Source organism: Melospiza georgiana, chromosome 2 (genome assembly GCF_028018845.1).
Source record: "Melospiza georgiana isolate bMelGeo1 chromosome 2, bMelGeo1.pri, whole genome shotgun sequence".
Lineage (NCBI taxonomy): Eukaryota > Metazoa > Chordata > Aves > Passeriformes > Passerellidae > Melospiza > Melospiza georgiana.
Genome location: NC_080431.1, coordinates 86,654,040 through 86,661,079, shown reverse-complemented (window position 1 = coordinate 86,661,079; position 7,040 = coordinate 86,654,040).

The window sequence follows — 7,040 nt, the reverse complement described above, 5'->3', positions numbered from 1 at the left end:
CCTTTTTACCAGGGTGTTTGGCTCTGTGGACACATTTATATTTTGATATTTACTTCTGCTCATCCCACACTGCTTTATTACCCTCTTTGTTTATTTGGTATGGTCTTCCAAGAAACAGACCAAAGACTGAATCAATTTTTTAATACAACAAGCAGGAGAATAATACATATCAGTCTGTTTCTCTTTCTTTCTTTTTGCTTGATCAAAAGGCTTAATTCATTAATGCATTCATGCTGTAAATTTTCAGCTCACAAACGTGTAACAGCAGCTCATGATCTTTCCAGATATTCATAGAGCACATGGTGGAAATATGTTATTATCGTTATTGAATACGTAGATAGAATTTGGGTGTTGTGGTACAAGTGAATATATCTGACTTTGCAGTTGTTTAAATCTAACTCAAATAATGAGGTCAATGGGCACAACAAACAGAGAACAAGTGCACACATGTACTGTTCAAGTAGGCTGATATCCTTCAATGAAAAGGTCACCTGCATGGTGGGTGATGGGAAGGTGTTAGGTGTATTTTTCTGGATTTTAATAAGGCTTTTGGCTCTGCCCTCCACAACATCCTTTTGGGCAAGTTGCCCATCTGTGGGATGAATGGATTCATGGTGTGCTGAGTGGTGGACTGGCTGAAAAGAAGAGCTCATGGGGGTTATAGTGAATTGGGTTACATCTGGCTGGAGACCAGGCACCAGCAGTGTACCTCAGATTCAGTCCTTAGGGTCAGTGCTGTTCAACATTTTTAACAATGGTCTGCATGCAGAAGTTAAATGTACAATTAGCAAGTTCGCCAACAATACCAAACTGGGAGGTGCTGTTCACTCTCTTCAGGGACAAGAGACTTGCAGAGGGATCTAAATAGACTGGAGCATTGGACTGTGATTAATTGGATGAAATTTAATAAGTTGAAATGCTGGATTCTGCATGCTGGAATGGAGGGATGAGTATATAAATTAGGAGATTTCACTGTTGGTACTAATGCTTTTACATTAATAATGTTTAGTCTTTTTAGTTGTTACTGTGATATGAGTGAGGGGAAAGCAGGTGAATGACATCTTGGGGGGCTTGACATGAGCCTGGTCAAACTCATTCCATTGGGTTTGGGCAGAGTACCTCAGAGGCTGGATGGAATGGTGGCAGTGACACAGCTAGGCCTTGAGCAAGCACATGTGCTCAGTTCACACCAAGGCGGAGGTGCTCCCCTATTGCTGAGGAACTCTGTCCATTTGTATCAGACAGGGCACTAGGGGGCTGGTTGGGTTTAACAGAGAAAAGTAATGACCTGAACCCATGATATGCCTTTCTTGCTGGTGATCCTGAGACTGTGCTGTGTGTGTATGAAGTGGGCACAAAGCACCAAAGTACTCTCAGTCACCATTTAAAATTAATGTCATGGAGATCTACATATTTACTGTGCCTGCCAAACAGCACTTAATTACTCAAAGCCCTTTTCCTCTTGTCTGCTTTGTTAAATAATCCAGAAAGCAACAGCAAATGATGGCTCAGGTTATTGGGCTGAGAGTGCAATATTTGCTGTGCTGCAGTGTTAAGTGCAGAGTCTGTGTTGTGTGTACTGTAGTTCACATCTGCAGAAAAGCTAAATGTCAGAGGCACCTGGAAAGCAGGTAATGTTGAACCAACGAAAGAGCAAACTGCAGGTTTTGATGCTATAAAAGTTTAGGTTTAGCATTTCTAAGCAGTATGGAAGGATGTTTATGACACTCTTGTATCATCTAATTCTCTTTCTGAATTGTAATTAAATATTTTGGAGTAGGTGACTTTTCCCAAACCAGTGTGGCACATTCAGCAAATAAAATCCTTGGGGAAAAAATTCTTCTTGATGATGCTACGGTTCAGTGTAACAACTGCAAGTCTGTTTCAATTCAATTACTATTTCATTGCTGATTTTGAATTACATTTATGGTCATCAGTCAGTTTCTAGAAGAGAAGTGGCAGCAGCTGGAGTTACTTATGCCCTTCATTGCTTGCCTCAGCAATACAGCTCTTGTTGAATAAGCCACAGACACTCAGCAGTTCTCCTAGACCCTAAGGAGGTCCCCTAGGACCCAGGGGAAGGCAGAAATATGAGACAGAAAAGCACTTTGTTATATAGAAAAGTGTTTCTTCAAGGCCACCTCATATTCTCCATCAGTGTCAAATTCACTCTAAATAAGTAAAATAAATAAAGGAGGAATTATTATTACATCTTACTTTCCATGTAAGATCATGTCTGAATTTATTTATTTATTTTATCAGGATCTTCTTTTGGTGATGAATATATCAGTTTCCAAGCCAAAGCTTGTTCACTTTAACAGGGGCCTGAACGTAAGCCAGAGTCTTAAGTAACTTCAACCTTTAAAATAATTTGAGCAATATGTTTATATTAACTGAAGCAAAGCCCTATATGCAGCCTCACACAACCATGGAAAAATGGAATTTCAGTTCAGATGCCACAGGTCGTACCAAAGGCCCATTTTCATTAGTTTGTTGAGAATTTGTTTGCTTGTGTTCTTTTCTTGCCACTTTGTAAATTTGTGATCACATCTCCTCCTTCCACTAACGCTTCATTGTTAGCTTGTTTTTTCAGTTCTCATTTCTCTGTTTTCTTTGGTCAAGGGTTAAGAGCTCTAAACACAGATTAAAAGATTTATATCAACATTATCAGTTGGTTCTGCTTCAATTGGCAACTCCTCTGCTTTTCAAGGATGATATCTGATGTACTGTGCTGGCTTTTTTCTTTTCAAAGTTATTTGGGGAGCTTTCTCCAAATTCTTTGCTGGTATTAAATTATCCTAGTCATCTCATCTCCTAAGATAGAGGAGATGCATTTATTTTAAGAAATTACATAATGGCATATTCTTCAGGTGGCTTCATGTCTCTTTCACTATTTTCACTCTGGTTCTTGTCATTTCCCTTATTCTTCTCTGAGATAGAACCATCTCTTCTTCACTTTCATGTGTTCTTCATTATTTGAGATGATTTTCTATGTTCTTCATGATTTGGGATGATCTCTTTGGGATCAGGTTCTGCAGTGTGATGATTTGTCTTGTTTGGGCAAGACTTGAGAATTTGACCCTGCAGGTAAATTAAAACGCTCGTTCTACAAAAATATAACTGAGACCTTGTTTTGTGTACTGAGATTTATCTATGACAAGGCTTTAATGCTAAGCTTAGCAAAACTGCTTTTACTCTTCTCAAATGATTTAAAGATAACCTGAGGCAAAGTGAGTCATGGTCTTCATGAGGTTAAGTCAGATTTTTCAAGTAGGATGGAAGGGAATACACTGTTTCAATTGGAAGTGACCTACAGTGACCGTTCAGTCCAATGGCCTAACCAGTTCGGGCTTTTATGTCTTAAGAAAGTATGTACAGAATATGTGCTGCCTTGGCCATTCACATGTCTGTTGGCACGCTCTTTGATTGATTCCCTCTAACTTGAGTCCCAGTTTATCCAGTATTCCTTGCAGAGATATATCAGCTGAGATCCTGAAAAATATTTACATGCATGACTCTTAAGGCTGAATTCAGTTGAATTTGGTCAAGCTTCACAAGCTGGTGAGACTGAAATGGATGTTGTTCAGGTATGGAGTTCAGAAAGACAAAGCCAAGCCTGTTGTCTCTGATCTACAGGCACTTTTTTTAGTCTTTTATTTTCAGCATGTGGGCAGTCCTGTGCCTCTAATAAACTTCTCAAAACATAGGTCCAGCTTACTATTCAGGGCATCAGCAGAACACATACCAGAACCCTGTAATGTGAGAAATAAAGTAGCAGTCCCCTGTGTAACTACTCTGTCTTTAAAAGTAAATCTAAGTGCAAGCACTGTTTATGTTTGATAATGTGTTATTAGCAGAACTCCTGCCTACGGTTCACGCCAACAACTCTGGCACAAAGTGCCACTACCAGTGACGTTCATACTCTCTGATTGCAAACATTACTGTAGCCTTAAGGATGCAGGCCAGCACCTGTTGCTAATGCAATAAATATGGACTTGAAATCAAGTTTCAAAATAGAAAAAAATCAGTGTCTGGGTGTTAAGGGTCCAACCTAAGTAAGTTTTCCAAAGAGCCATCTGGTCTTCTGCCATATCTTCTAGTTCACCCAGAGACCGGTTTCCCTTCAGCTTTGTTGACATCTCTCTGCTTAAGTAATACCATGACTCTCCGCCAGGTTTGTCTTATATTACAAAATCCTTAATACTGGGCTGGACGAGGTTAAAAGGTCTCTCTTGACCTTACAGGAAAGAAGCCTTATTTCAACATGGCTACAAGTTTGTTATTTCTTTTTTCATCAGTGCTGCATTGCCAAGGTGTATTTATCATGAGTTCCATAATATTTGATGTCCTGAAAAACAGGACCTAAAATATAAAACCAAAGTGCTGATGTCTCAGCTCTCATTTTCAAGTGGTTAAACAAGAATCTCAGCCTTCACCTTAGAAAGACATTTCAAGGCTCAGCATTGTTGAGAAGTAATTGGAAACACTTGAAACACTTGAACACTTGAAAATTACTGAAAGTGAAAAATACTGGAAGTGCTTATATACTCTGCAAATTGAGAAATCAGAATATCTTTAAAAATAAAGCTCATTATTTTTATTTTTTAACAGAAGTCCCATGGTTTTTCAGTTACTGTTGAGATTTAGGAACAAGAGCAGCTGAGTCCTTCTCTTTGACTGTCTGTTTTCCCAAATTACTTACACTGTTCTGTTATTCAGACCTCTCCTCAAGCTGACTGGATCGAATGGAGGATGTGGGTTTGTCTTAGCACCTGCCTTTACTGATTTTCAAGTTAAAGGAGACTCACAAAGAGAGTCTGGTGCCTGTTGGTGTTTCTCTTCTACAGCTAAGCCACCTTATTTATTTCCATTTAGAAAAGCTCAAAAGGTTCTATCTGTTTCTTGAAGTTTGCTGTGTTTCCCTTTCTGAATAAAAGATTTTCCTGCCCTAGTTTTTAAAAAAAAATTGCTGACAAGGCTGTCATCTGCAGCCCTTGTAGCATGGCTGGGTCAATGCTCAGTATTTCCAAGGGAATATTTTTCTCTCAGATGTTTGAATTCAATCCATACTGTTGTTATTTATTAAATAAATAAAACTTTATTTCCTGATGTCTTATTTATTAAAGACTAAGGATTTATTTTAAATGTTAGGCTTTGTGTTTGCTCTCAGGTCAGGGAAGACTTTTACTCCATATAGTACAAGTGCAGGTGTGATGCTTCTGTGCCTTGGAGCACAGGAGAATGAAGAAGTGCAGTGGGCTCCCTGCACTGGGCATCTGTTCTGGGCTGTACTTGGTCTGACTGGGCACAGCTCTTCATTTCCCTGCAATGGCATCTGATTTGTGCCAGCAGGAGTGAAAGGTGGCTCAGGTTTGGGGTCCTAAGCAGGTTGAAAGGCTCACTTTACCAGAATGGCTTTAGAAAAGTTAAAGCAAACTTGATGAGGTTTTGAAGCAGACAAACTTTGTGAGACAGGCTCATCATCACCTCACTCTGCTAAGGAATTTGGGCTGGAATCTTAAGAGCAGTGTTTTCCCATACGGAAGGGTTAAGTCAACATTAGAAGTGGATACTGCAAGTATAAGTTTTTAGATAAAAACTTAGATAAGGGCTAAGTTCTGTTCCTAGTTTTGCTAACTAGTTGTCCTAGGACTTCATGGGAACCATTCTTTCTCTGCCTCTGTTCTGATTTTTGGATTTTTTTCTGGTCCATATCCCATTTCTGCCTTCCCTCAAGAAACATTCTGTTTCCCACCCACACCTTTCCTCATCTGAGAATTACTTAACTTTCTGAAGAGGAGTTCTGTGAAATGTATCCTACACAGATGCACTGCTAGGGTGGAGCTGGGAATAGAGCAAGGGTGGAAACTAGGGACTGGGACAGGGATGAGGGAGAACAGAGGCATGAGCCAGCAGTGTGCCCAGGTGGTCAAAAAGACCAATGGCATCCTGGTCTGTATAAAAAATATTGTGTCAAGCAGTACTAGGGAAGAGACTGCCCCTTAGTACTTGACCCTGGTGACGTTGCACCTCAGATTCTGTGTCCAGTTCTGGGCCCCTCTTGAGAAGAAATATGTTGAGATTGTGGAGTCAGTCCAGAGAAGGGCAATGGAGCTGGTGATGTGTCTGGAGTACAAGTCCTATGAGGAGCAGCTGAAGGAATTAGAGTTGCCCAACCTGGGAGAAGGGGAGGCACAAGGGTGACCTTATCACTCTACAACTATCTGAAAGAAGAGTGTAGCAAGGTGAAGGTCAGGCTCCTCTTCCACGCTGTGCCAGGGGAGGTTTAGGCTGGACATCAGCAAGACTTTTTTCACTGAAAGAGTGATTAGACATTGGAGTGGGCTGCCCAGCAAGGTGGTGGAGGCATCGTCCCTGGACATGTTCACAAAGTGACTGGACATGGCACTTAGTGCTATGGTGTTCTCATGACAGCATTCCATCACATGTTGGTCTCAATGATCTTGGAGGTCTTTTCCAACCTTAATGATTCTATGCTATGGGACAATATGACACTGCAGCTTCAGGACAAGAGACCAGAATGCTCTTTTCCAGTTTAAGATGATATTTTTCTGTCCCACCAGAGGCCTTCATAAGCCTGTGGCGTACACACAGAATGAAGAGCAGCCTAAATAGTCAAGACAAAGTTGTGTGGGAGATGGGCTTCCATCTAGAGCAAGTATTCTCAGGGATGATCTTCTTGTGCCTAATTTTAGTGCACAGCCTTTTCCACTGATTCCCTGGCATGAGTGCTTTCTCTTCTGGTGCTCTACGGTTTGGAGTTCTTTGGCTTCCTTTGCCTGTCTACCAGAGTCATTGATCAAGCTTCTCCAGCTTCCCCAAGCTAATCAAAGTCTCTTTCTCACTGTAATCTACATATCTCAGCAACTGGCTCTCACAGAACTCCCTGATCACCTTTATGGTCTCTGAGAGTGACAGAGGGTTTGTTTGTGTGCAAATTAATATGCTGGTGTAAGGAAAATCAATAAAGAACAAGACTACAGCAAAGCAAATCCTATAATTCCTTTATTGGACAAGAG